General features: G+C 35.6%; 1 protein-coding gene across 3 annotated transcripts in view; it reads left to right on the top strand.

The window, feature by feature from the left end:
- Nucleotides 1-202: 202 nt before the first annotated feature.
- The window catches only part of cnot3a (CCR4-NOT transcription complex, subunit 3a), a 120,373-nt gene continuing 106,632 nt past the window's right edge, over nt 203-13,943 (top strand). For 2 of the 3 annotated variants that reach the window (XM_039741671.1, XM_039741672.1), the window contains exon 1: nt 204-336. The gene's annotated coding sequence lies outside the window, so the exon portion shown is untranslated. Of the gene's footprint in view, nt 888-13,943 lie in introns of all 3 variants that reach the window. The other variant, XM_039741670.1, reaches the window with a different exon arrangement.

The following is a 13,943-nucleotide window of genomic DNA, read 5'->3' on the forward strand; positions in this document are numbered from 1 at the left end:
AAACACGAAAACATTATCACCGGCTTGTGAACGACGTCAGGCTAACCAATTGAATGCAGGCACAGGATCTGACCCTTTTGTAAATGACAGACACCAAAACCTATAAACCAATACCACTGTGTTCTTCTGACCAATTGGAATGTGGTGGGCGGGGCGCCAGGCGAACCGTGTTGCGGGGGTACCTGGCGGCCATCTTGGATTTGCTGGCTGTTGTTTGGACGAGAGAGAGAGAGAGAGAGAGAGAGAGGGGGAGAGAGAGAGAGAAAATAAATAAAAAAATAAAGAAGACTAATTAATAAAAGGAGGATACAAGAGGAGAAAACCCCTTAACCACGGGTAGGAGTTTATGTAATATGTCTTTTAAAATTATTGGCCTACTGAATGGTGTTGAGAGTTATGTGAAAATCCGCATTTTTAGCGAAATTGTGCCCCCAAAATAAAAGGCCCTGGTGGTAAAGCTGGATTGCAGTAAAATGAGAGCAGGTTGCTGTTTGGCTGGCTGTTAGTTAAATGCTTAAATATGATTTCAAGATGGAGATAGTGTGTTGTTGCCTGTACACAGTTATATCAGGCTATAAAGCAGGACTGATTGACGGGAGGGGGAGGAGAGAGAGGGTTCTGCTTAAATCATAAGGTGCCACAATCTGCTTCTGGACAGGACAGCGAGGGTGAGAAGTTCGGCGTTTTGTCTGTTTGTCAGCAACACCGTTCGTTTTCGAATGCTTGCGTTTATTAAACACGTTTGACAGTCCCTCTCCCTCTCTCTCTCTCTCTCTCTACTTACTAAACGTACATATAGCCAGCCTTCAGAATCTCTTTAACCATTTATTCACATGGATGAATAACTTCTGCCATCTTCATAGTTTAAAAATTAAGAAACCGATAAAGTAAGTTACTCGGCCGATACATTAAGGAAAAGGCAGTTTTAAAGCTGTAGTAATAAGAGATATTCCCATGACATACTGTATTGCTCACTAGACATCTTGGTTTACCTTTCCAGAGCGCTGCTTCGTGCACAGTAAACTTGATGTCAGTTATGGGTCTCATTCATCTTTTACTTGTAGAGAAGCCCGCGCATATTGGGAGAGTTACTTTAAGAGTGCTGGCATCCAAAGGCATTTTCTTTAGAGTTTTGTTTTGCAGGCAGTGAACAGACCATCAGGCATCAGTTGTAGACCACATGGATGCAGAGGTTAGCTCAGTGTGCTCTGTCGGTTGGCCGTGTACACTCATTTGTACAATGGCAAGCCTTTTCTTTTTTTGTATTTTCAATGTCAAGCCTGTCCAGTTTTTGAAGTTTTTAGGAACTCCTTGTGTTGAATATGTTTTACTATTTATGTAACTACATGCACATCTTTATGGGTACAGTGTGGGCATGTGTGTATGACAGTATAGGTAGAATTAGTTATTTATATACTAATACATGTGTTTTACATACTTAATATATTATAAGGTTGATTGTCAGGAATATCAAAGCCATATGGCAAGCAGTTCCTTCTTTTTGTTTAACCCTTTTAGATCTGATTCACCGTTTTTAGACATTACAGTATACTTTGTGTTGTATATCTCTTAGTAGGGATCCATCCTTCAAGGAGTGAGTTTGTTTTTATATCCTTGGGTATGAGTTATTATATATAGGCGTTTCATTACATGTGTACTCATGCTGGTTAACTTTACTAGTTTAAGAGGTGCCCATGTCACAGTTCTTCTGCAGAGAGCAAACCGAAGAGGCCATCGAATACCTTAAGCCAAATATGTGAATGAGTGGTAAATGTTTTATGTAGATCCACAGTACTGAATCTGTCATCTCCACCAAATTTTGTACAGATTCTCCATTTGTACAGGCAAAGATTATAGGCAGTGTTTTGTTCCAAACTTTGAGTGTACTTGCACTTTTTTTTTTACAGGTATACCAAGTTACACCCCTACAGTGGGTTTAGTTAGTGATACTTTGGCTTAAGGATTGAAATGTTCCCCCTGGAGAATGTGTTTATTTACCACACCTGCACTTTATTCCACCATAAGCTATGCCAAGTACCTCTGCTAGTCTACTACAAGATAATAATGCATATATTTTGATGATGTTGAGGGTTTTGAGCACTTGTAACTTCTTTTTTTTTTAGGCATAGTAAACAGACTGAGAATAAGTTGGCTGATGCATTATTATTGCATTAGTAGAATTGCATTAATGCATTAGTATTGCATTAGTAGAAGATATTTTTGTTGAAATATTGTAATTCCTAAAGATTAATCCAAAATTATCAACATAACCATGTAGAAGGTTTTTCAGTTGTTATTGAGAGATGAAAATATGAGTGGATATTTTTTCAAACTCCCTGTTCCCTTTGTTTAAAAAAAAAAAAAAAAGTGTTTCCTGTTTTCAGCCTTTAACTTCCTTTTAGTTTTCACCAGAGTTCTTGGATACAGGTTTCACTTTTGAGCTTAACAAACCAAAAAAGTTCACCCAGTTTACCAGTAAGATGATACCAGGATAAAATCCCAAGCATTGGTCTTTTTGATAGGCTTAAGAGCTGTAAATATTCAATACGTTTTTTTAAAATATAATGATATGTTTCATAGGTTTTTTGATTGTTTTAAATCGACCCAGTATGAGTGTGTATTGTGGTGGACTGCTGTTCTTTCTTGAGATGGTCCCTTGTGTGATACAAACAGACTAAAATCACACCATATTTTCATTTGTTTGCAACACACATTCATATCTCTCTCTCTATATATATATCTATCTATATGTGTCTGTGTATATGCAATGAAAAGCAAAAATATGAGGACAATAAGATAATATAAGCTGTTTTTGTTATAGATAGATTACACTTATGTTTCTCATTATATATTCATAAAATATGCATTCTAGGTTAAAAGATGAACAAGAAACTAAAGTACAGAATTTCAACTTTTATTTCTGAGCAATACATTGTCATTTAGGTTTAAATCAGGATACTGGCTTGGCCAGTCTACAATTTTCCACTGTTTTTTTTCTGATAAACTACTTGGCTAGGTGACCGTTATGTTTCGGGTCATTGTTTTGCTGTATTTTGAACCACTAGGGATGTCAAAAGAGCCAATACTTTTGGTACCAGTCAGTACCAATTTTCCAAAGACATAATGGTTTTATATTTTTTTTCAGTATTGAAAGTACTGAATGACAGTCAGTACTGGACTCGTGCATAACTGCAAGTAGACCGAAAACTCCAGAAAGTAATGCGTGAAGAATGCATGAATAAGGACTATATAAAAATGGGTCATGTTGATGAAGGTATAGCACCGCATCACCACATGTTGAAAAGGAAATTAGAATGTCTAGAAATCCTTTGTCTTCAAGACAAACACACATGCTTTTGTTGTTATCACTTTTATTCCATTAAGTTAATGTATAAATAGCTTCATGTGTGCCTTGTGAGTGCGCAATGATGTGACTAATTAGATATTGGTTTTAGTCGCTAAACTTGTGTCACAATGCTGTAAGATGAGAGAAAATAGTGGCGTGATGAATAATTTTTTTAATACCATGTTCTATACAGAGTCCACGGATGTGCTTTTAAGCGTCCATCCATTTTCTAACTGGTTTTGAACAGTATGCGGTCACGAGGGAACCGTTGCATGCATTATGTGCTGTGAAGCATATAGGACTCTGAACACTGGTGGTGCAAACAACTGTAGAAAGTAAAAGTCAATGCAAGTTTCTAAATGAATTAGCTATTTGGCTTGTCTATACTGGTGATGAAATGAGCTGCTCCAATTGTTTATATCAAAATAAAGTTGATTAAGTGCTTCAAAGCACTACGATTATGTCAGTTAGCAGGACAGGCAAAACCACATATTTCATTTCTAAATATGTATATACAAATGGTTAATATTTGTCAGAGGCTAATCAATAACAAAGTTAAATTACATACTTTGAAAACAGCACAATAAAAAGGGTGTTTTACGAGAGTTCTGAAATAATAGATTAATATAAAGTTGACAAGATCGATTTCACACAGGAAGTTAAACTTTGCACAAATGTAGTCTCACTGAAGCTAGACGTGTAATATATACGTCTAGAGACAACCAGAGAGAAGTTTGCTTAAAACTGGATAAGAATAATTAGACGGCTCACTGAGTGTCACATTTCTAAACTAACCCAATGCCTCATGAATGTGGTGAAAGATCAGAGCTTCTGTTACTATAAACTGTTTACAGTTATAAAATGTGTGATGTATGTATAGAGATGCAATGGAAAAAACTTTCTGTAGTATCAGATTATTCATTGGCATTTGATGGCATCAATGGACGAATGGTAAAAGTGAATGATACGTTGTTGCAGATGCTATGTATGCTCTGTTTTTCTGCATTATGAGTATAGTGTAGTTGTCGATGTAGGCTTGAAAGAACTGGCAGTTATATTAATAAAAATCAGAAATGCAAATTATACATTTAAAGTTAACATTATGTCACAGTCCATCAAAAGGGCTACCATTGGGAGAGCTGATAATGAAGATTTCAGTACTCAAAACTCCTGAATCAACACCAGCAGATGCAGAGATGATGCTGCACAACATCCACCTTTCAACTACACTACTAAACAAATATCTAAAGGTATTTAATGTTACTGTCTAATTGGAAATGCAAACATACCATGACAAAATAGCTGCAGCCATTTAACAAGTTGTATATCCATGGACCGCAATGCTTATCAATCGGTTTGCTGTTGCTATGTCATATGATGATGCAATGCTTAAAATGAAAGAAGGATATCCTAGCACACAGAGGCATTTCTCAGATGTGTGAAGCCAAGTAGCTGTGGTGGTCTACGTGTTTGTGCGTCTGTCTCCATTGTCTCTGTGCGCGTTACTACCATGTGTAAATTCATTTAAGTTTCAATTACTTTGTGCTACTGAGCTCATGAATGATAACAGTAATTTTAGATTTTTATTTTCTCTCAGCATCAAGTCATTTTTTTCAGTATCTTTTTTTTTCTCTCTATTTGAAACCCTGGTGGCAGTTTAAAGCGCATGGACTGGAGAAATTGGATATTTTAGGGAGAAGCCTTGTGGGTGTAGCCTTTGGAGCACAGGATTTCTGCCGCTGTTTACATTCGTATATGAAGTATAGGGAAAATATTGTAATTGTACATAGATTCGATGTTGAGATTTTGATGAATCTCAACCTTTTAGACCTCCCTGACTTTCTTGTATACAAAATATAGGGAAAGTATTGGAATCCTCCAAAACTTCCATTTCGAGATTTTGATGAATCTGGACATTTTAGACCTCTCTGAGTCAGAAAACCATTTACCATTTTTGTAAATATGTCTGTGTGTGTGTATGAGTACGCTTTCACTTAGGTCAACCAAATTTTGCATGCAACTATTAGGTGCAAAACGTAGATGTCTATCAACTTTTGAGCTATTTCTGTTAACCAGAAGTGGTACTTTACCTTTTATTTAAGCAGCTGCAGATTCCGATTTATTCAACTTTACTTTAATAATAATTGTTCAATATATTATTATTTTATTGGATTTGTTGTTGATGGTTCTTTAATGTACACAATATAAAAATATAATCATTGTCTTGCGGTTTACTCCTCAAATATCCATCCCTATATTTGAGTATACGAGCAAGTCTAGGGGAGATCACTCCTGATTTTTGGAACTCACTATTTAATGGGTTTTCCCCAGAAGTGTATTCTGGTTTGAGAGTCATTTCATGCCCCGAAAGACTAGGACAAATATGGGGGGTTTAAAAAAATGAAAGGAGGCATAGATTTGGAAAATTTAAAGTTTCAGGATTTTTTGACATTTGAAAATTGAATCAATTTTACTTATTTGTTACTCTTTGTTTTTAACCAGCTAATGATGCAAATATTCTTATATTCACAAATGTTATAAAGCTAACAGAGTGATTCGTTGACAAACCAGATTTTAAAGACATTTTGTTACACAAACCAATTTAAGGAATTTGTTTGAATTTAAATATCCTAAATTATCTTGGAATTAGATAATTCAACAGCACAGCAATAATAATGCATGAATTTCTATTTTAAGTAAGCAGTATTTTTCAGTTACTGGAGAGAACATGTCCAACAATAAATTTGTAATGTGCACATGCTAGGATAAATTTGGAAGTCCATATTAATATATCAATCTTTTTAAACCCTATGCTAAAATCTCATTTAAGATTATAATATTTCCCCCATTTGTTGTTACACCTGGGGGTCCCATATCCATTATTACATTGAAATTCACATCCTGCATTGTATTTTGATATTTATGAATGTTGATGCTAGTTTTTGCCGTGGTATAAAGTGTCATGAAATTTCACTTGTATTGGTATTGAATACTAAAATTCTGGTATTGTGACATCCCTGTGAACATCCATCCAGTGAGCTTGGGGGCATTTGTTTGTATTTTAGAAGACAAGATATTTCTGTACAGGTCATTGTGTGAGGTAGAGGCTGCCAAGTGGGTTGGGGTGGAGATCCTTTGATAGGCGATCCCATGTAGTTTGCAGTCAGCAACATGCCTTGGTCTAGTGCGCACTGTGCTTTCACTGTCGAAGCGTTCTTCAAAAACAATGAATCCATCATCACTGCACAATATGCCTTCCAAACGCATTTCAGCACTCCTCCTAATGGTGATGTCCCAAATCAGAAAACAATTCTTCAGTGGGTGGCTTAATTTTGACAGATGGGTACAACATTAAACAGAAAATCTCTAGGCCGTCCTCGGACAGTATGAACACCATGAAAATATCCAAGCTGTAAGGGCATGAATTTTGCAGTTTCCTAGATGTTCAGCGCACAAACATGTTTCTGCCTTAGGCATTTCCAATATGTCATGGAGAATTTTGCATGAGGATCTTAATTTCCATCCATACAAAATGATGGTACTGTAGGAACTCACTGAAAGAGACAGGGAGAGCTGTAGAGAGTTCTGCGTGAACATTTTGCAAACCATTCATCGAGATGCCATCGTCATGTGCAGCAACAAGGCGCATTTCCATGAATGATTGTGTAAATAAGCAAAACTTTTGCTATTGGACTGAAACCAACCCTTGTGAACTTTGGTGTGACATTGCAGTATTTTGCATTGTAGGCCCTTACTTTTTTTGAGGAGGGGCAGCAGCGGTCACTGTAACTTCAGAATGTTACATTGAAATGGTAGAGAACTTTTTACAGCCCCAACTGGAAGAAATGGATGTGGTGGATGCCTGGTTTCAACAGGATGGAGCAACCACTAATACTGAGCTGTGATCCATGCTAGTTTTGGGGGAGATGTTTCCAGGGAAGCTGATATCCCTGTGTGGCAATGTCTGGTGGCCTTCACATTCGCCTAATCTTACTCCATGCAATTTTCTCTTGTTTGGCAATTTCAAGTTGAAGATATCCACACACCAACTTCAAAACCTTGAAGCCCTCAAGGATGCTATTCAGCATGAAATCGTCCCTATTCCTCTTGAAATGGACAAACGAGTTATGCGAGCGTTCAGAAATCGTTTCGAAGAGTGTATTGCTAATGATGGCCACCACTTTGAAGACATAATTTTTAAAACACATGTAATTCTAATTTTATCTTGTTGCCTTTTTATAGAATAAATGTAGTACTTCTTTTTGGCTCACCCTGTATATTTGAAAATTGACTCTTGAGGTTGTTTTAAGTTACTAGTAATTGGTTTATCTGTGTATCTTTGAAAAGTCATCCTATTTAATCTCTGGGTTAAAAGAAGTTAGTTGTGCAGTAATTTGCTTAAGTAGTCTTGAGAGGACTGAATTTGGGAAACAGTAAAATGTATGACTGTCAGTCCATCTGAACTGTAAGACTAAATTTAGACTATGGAACAGTATGCCTCTACTTTTTAATGCATAGTGCAGATTGGATGAGCCATTGCTGATTCTAATGCCTTATGGAAACTGGACAAATTGCCCTTCCTACATTTAGAAGGATTATTGATCAAAATCATTATAAAGAAGACACTGTCAAATTAGCGCTGTAAATGAGCCCATTCCTAAATTCCCTTTCCTTTTCTTAGGTCTGTTAAAACTAGGACTAGCAGATTTTCCAAGCTGCGCTTAATTGTAACCAGGGAGGTGGTGTTAACTTAGCATCTTGACCTTAGAGTCTTCAGTATTCCAAACTAATTGTTTGTTTCTCTATTCAATTATTTATTTAAGTGTTTAAGTTGGTGAGCTATTGTGTAATGGTGATTATCATTGTCCTTGTATGTTTGCATTAATTTATTTGTATGAATTTCATCAAGCCCAGTTATGGACTGCTGCTCTGTCCAAAGTTAGTCTTGCGCTCAATGCTGTAGGAATAAGCTTTGGCCCTCCTTGGTCTTGAACTGGATTTAGTGATTTTCAGAATATTATGATGTGAGCATAATTTCGTTATTTTCATTTTAACCAGATATTTCATTCATTTATAGCAATAAAGTTAAATAAATTGTTTCTGTCTATTGTATGTATGGCTTTACTGTATTAGTAACAGGCTTTGTGTTTTCATTTTTTAAATAAATGTGTATCACACCACGTTTGAGCTACTGTGATACCCAACTAAGAGCTATGATTATCAGTAAACTCTTACGGATTTTAGTATGTTGCATGTCTCTTTTATTTTGATCAATACCAAGCAGGTGTTAAACCATTCTCATAACTTTGAATATAAGTTTATCCTGTACATTGCACCCTCTTACCTGTCACTTATCTTAGTTATGTGCTTTCGTTCCTACAATTACATTCTTATGGCTTGTAGGGGAGAAGAATTTTAATTGTGCATTGTGCTGAGCAAACTGCACAGTATTTTATTTTAAACATAATTTACTCTACACAGTGCTCTTCACGAGTACTGAATCCAAACCTGACATTTCTCAGACTTACTCAGTCTAATTCAAAATGCAAACGCTATGCTCCTTGGGCGAATATCCTTGGTGTAGGTTAAAGTCCATGATTTTGGTGGAATACATGGAATTTTAGTATTCTTTCATGTTTGCATGCAAGTTCCTCCGAACATTAATAGTTTTCCTCCCACATTTTTAAAGATATGCACATTACTTTAATTGAAAATTCAAACTCGACCCCTTTCTAGAGTGTGGGTGTGGGTATTTGAGCCCTTTGATGGCCTGTGCCCTGTCTAGGGTTGTTTCCTGCTTTATGCCCAGTGCTACCAGGTAGACAGTGCTGTATTAAGCTGGATGAAGTAATGATTCTGTATCTGACACTTCTGTCATACTATGAAGTCCTGTTTCAAGGTCAAGAGGATGACCTTCGCAGAGTGACATTGATTCAGTGTGCCAATATGGTTTATGTAGAAGTGAAAGACAATGCAAGGGTGAAAAGAAAAAATATGGATATAAAGCCATCACTATTATTGAAACAGTTTTTTTTAAAAAGCAATATGAACAGCATCACTAGAAGTTTTAACAGGTGTACATTGATAAAATAAATTAGGGTATCCCTACATCCTTTTTTTTTGTTTAAAAAAAGGTTGGTATATTGTCATGATATAGTATTAGAGTATAAGCATTAATAGCCTTTGTACAGTAGATTAGGATCAATGTCATAAATTGCTATTTATGTCAACATAGAGTAGAATCAAAAAGTCTCCGATAAAGCTAATACGACTCTAGTGTAGTGACCTAAGAACTGGAGTTTGATGTTGAGTTGTTTTGCCATGCTTTTATCTCAGCTCGGTTAGACTGTTGCAGTTCCCTTGTTAATTAATAGTCTCTCTGGACAAAAGCATCAACAAGTTACAACAGAGTCTGAAAGCCGATACTGGAGTGTTAACTGAAGGCAAATACTCTGAAGATTTATCCGATTAGTTATCTTGTTTTTACTGGTTTCCATTGTGATATTTGTTCGTTTTTAAAAACTCTTTTGTTTACTTAAAAACTCTTTGATATAAACTTTCAATCACATTTAATGACCTTTATCTATACTATAACCCTTTCCAGCTTTTGCTATACTCTGTCCATCCATTTTCTAAGTATCCTGTTTAGTTCAGAGTCTTGGAGAGCTGGTGTCTATAGTGGTAGTACTGGGGCCAAGGCAGGAGCCAGCCTTATTTTTTGCCATTACTGTATCACAGGGCACACGTGTGTTGGGCCAATTTATAGCTGCTGATTAAACTAACAAACTTATCTTTTTAATGGTAGAGGAGACACATGCTTTCTATAAATTGTGTACTGTGTTTGTGGTAATATGTAATGTTCCACTTCATGGGACTTGCTGATAAAATGTGTCATGTATGCTTTCTGTACCAAGGTTGTTATAGTTTTGCATTTTTATCTCTAAATTATTTGTGATCTTACTTCGAAATTCATTTTAGTTTTCCTTCATTATGTGTTTTTAGTTTTATTTTTTTATTCCACAAAGTTTTTATTTTATATACTGTATATATTTGTTTCAGTTTTAGTAATTATGGTATGGTTTAACAGTTATGTAGTTTAGTTTTGTACTGCAATCAGACAGAACTGTACAATAAATGGGTTTAGATATAATATTAGTTTAATGTTTGTAGAATCATAAATGTGTCCTGTTAAAAACAAGCAAAAACTAAGCCTGATAATGAATATGAAGAATTTTACTCAATTATAAAATTCTGAAATTTTTCTTTTTTTTTTTTTTATTTGTGCTGAACAAATATATGCTCTGAAAATTGTTGCCATTTTTCATCCTTTTTTTTTTCTTTGACTAGAAATATGATGTAGCCCAATTTGTGATGTCTCTGTAGGTGAATTTTAAGGTTTGTAGGATTTTTACTCTTAATGACTACAGCATAGAACATATCCAACTCCAAGATAATGTTCTTCCAATTGACATCTTTAATGTTGTATCTAAAATAAAAACTCCCATGCTGAGTTTTTCTCAATCACATTAAGTTTATTTATAGAATATGTAACCCCCAGGCCTGAAATGTTCCAGGGGTCAGAAAACAGATTCTTTTTGTCAGATAAATTTTTAAAGCACAAGTGATTACTCGTCAACAGAATCCTCCTCACTTATGTAGACTTTGTGACTCTCTTCATCTGTGCAGTTTTATTTTCAAACAGGATTCCTTCTGTGTGAAGTGGCATATGAATTGTTGTCAACAGAACATAGACACCTGCAAAATAAACAACCATTTTTCACTTATAATTATTCTGTCCATAAGGTAAAGGTTTTGTTAACCAGCACATTTCAACTTCAGATGTTTAAATTACACCTTAATATACAGGAAGTACAACGAAAACCAGCAGCTCATCTTAACATATATCAGACCTCATGTACGATCTGAAATTTTGGCTTAGTTTGCATTTTTTGCATTTGTTGCTGTGTACATACTGTATATTAGGCTCACTCATAGTTACAAGTAATATGCCATCACTTGCGAACAGACTGAAATTCTGTAATTGGTTATCTGTATCTGATACTTCTATCTTGAGCACTGAAAATCTAATATATGGCAACTATGAATGTAGTCTAGCACGGTGGAGATACTTGCACATTCAGAAGTTGCATCATAATTTACTAGTTGAGCAAAATAATAATTTTGGCGTGCTTCATTAAGACTAGAATATACTGTTTAATGTCGCTCAATTTTTGGTGAACTGTCACTGTTTAACATAGTCAATCACACATGTTTTGACAGTGTTTTGTTTGTTTTTGTTTACAAAAATGTTTTTTATTAATAGTTTACCTATTCGTTTTAGTTTCTGTTAATGATAAACTTGCTTTGTACTATTTTAGTTCTCCTGCTGTATTTATTTTAATTGTATAATTACTCAACATTTTAGTAGTTTATTGTAATTTTGTAATACAAATTGTCAATGTTGTTAATGGTAATAAGGATTGATTGATAGCATGATAGGTAATGGTGACACTTTTTATTTAGAAATCTGTAACTTTCCAGCTCCTCTAAAAAAAAAAAAAGCAGTAGTTTTTGATGAAAACCTACCAAACCTTTGAGGTAATATTTTAAATCACTATTAGTATCTGGGTGCTGCTGGTAGTTAATTGTGGTTTAAAAAGTATAAACAATGTTGTTTCCACAATGCAGTTGTAAATGCAAGCTGTATTATTGAACTGCATGTGTTCAAAGTGACAGACAGACAGACATGTGCTGCATAATTAACATCACTTTTTGAATACTTGGAGTGATTTGGTCAGCTTGGTAAGATTAAGTGCACAAAGTAAATTTCATAATCTTATCAGTAAATGAAGATGTAGAAATAGGTCATCCAAAATTAAAACTATAGTAGACCTCCTTTATTTACTGTTAATTCCTTCAGTAATCTGATGCTGCAGTTGCATGATCATAATTAATTTGAAAGGCTTTTCTTTCATGGTAGCGAAAGTGAACAAATAACCTTACAGCGAAATTAAATGTTCAGTCAGTGTGTCTCTATGAGAATGAACTAAATTGTATGTTTCCTTAATGTGAATATAAACTTGAGTAGATATACACAAAACAAACTGTGACAATCAGTTTCAAAGTTAATTGCTCGGTTCTATGAGGAAACTGTGATGCTTTGAGAACATACTTTAAGCTGTTTGTGCTGTTGTGTGGTTCTATTGAAATAAGAGTTAGCATTTACATTTTCACTATTTAGGTGAATAGATCCGTGATCACTTGCTCACCTACCAGCAAATAGAGCAGTCTGGTTTTATGCCTAAGAAGTCTACCATCTACCACATCTTTGCACTGAGGATTCCCACAGAGCACAAATGCAAATATCGGCAGAGTTTCTTTGCAGTCTTTGTTAATTTTCGTAAAACATTCAAATCAATCGATCAAGCTGCCCTGTGGGTCATTCTGACCGTTCATGGGATCCCCTCGAGGTTGTTTGATATTATGGCCGGCCTTTACACTGGGACTGTAAGTGCTGTGCAGAGTGGAGCAGAACCTCTGCGTTTTTCCCAATCAATTCCTGGGTTCGTCAGGGGTGTGTTGTTGTTCTTACGCTGTTCAATGCTCACATGGACTGGGTGTCGGGTAAGGTCATAGGGTTCTGCAGTTGTTGGGCATCTGTTGGTAAAGAAAGATTCACTGATCTTGACTTTGCTGATGATGTTGTGATCTTCGCAGAGGCTCTGATTGGGGATCTCGAGAGACTGAGCGAGGTGTCGGAGTGTCTGGGCTTGTGAGTGTCCTGGATAAAAACCAAGTTCCAGGCCTTTAATGACCTCTTGGGCACAGCCATCAGCAGTGTGTCTGTCTGTGGGGAGGGTGTCAACCTTGGGAGAGCATGAGGTCGCTGGAAAGGGCTGTGTGGTGCTTCCGATATCTATGCAAAAAGATGATTGTCCAAGTCTGTAGAGTCCTGGTGCTCCCTTTTTTGCTATGTGGTTGTGAGTAGGGAATCCATTCCCGGGCTCCCAATTACCGAGAGTTAAAAATACAGTATGCTGCCATTTTGTGCGTCTGATCTTGTATAACTGGAAATTTTTTTATTCTGCATGTTGAATGGGGAACTCCCTTTTACTATGTGGATATAATCAATCAAATGTTAGCAACAGCTGGCCTATACAGTTCCATTCCGCACAAGGTCAAGCTTTTGGTATGTTTTGAAGGTCATTCATTGTCCTTCATAACCCTTACCTTTCTACCCTGTTCTGATAAGTCATACACATTTCTCAGTTAAAAGCCTGTGTGCAGCATTGTCACATCTGTTTCTTAAAGTTACATTTAAACTCCTCCTTATCCAAAAAAGAGAAGAATAGATTTTAATGTTGAATGTAATTTGTCAAAATATATTTCTATTTTTTTGACAAAGCTCATGAAATATAAATGTGGGTGTTATGTTTTTGTGTTGGAGTTTTTATTTATTTATTATTCATTTTAAGATTGCATTTATTGAGAATATGAAGTACAGTACAATAAATATTTTTTATTACATTTTCACTTCTAATTATTTTACCTTTATTCACTCTGAACATTGAGGTTTTTAAATGTATTTTTATTTCAT

Source organism: Polypterus senegalus, chromosome 18 (assembly GCF_016835505.1).
Source record: "Polypterus senegalus isolate Bchr_013 chromosome 18, ASM1683550v1, whole genome shotgun sequence".
Classification (NCBI taxonomy): domain Eukaryota; kingdom Metazoa; phylum Chordata; class Cladistia; order Polypteriformes; family Polypteridae; genus Polypterus; species Polypterus senegalus.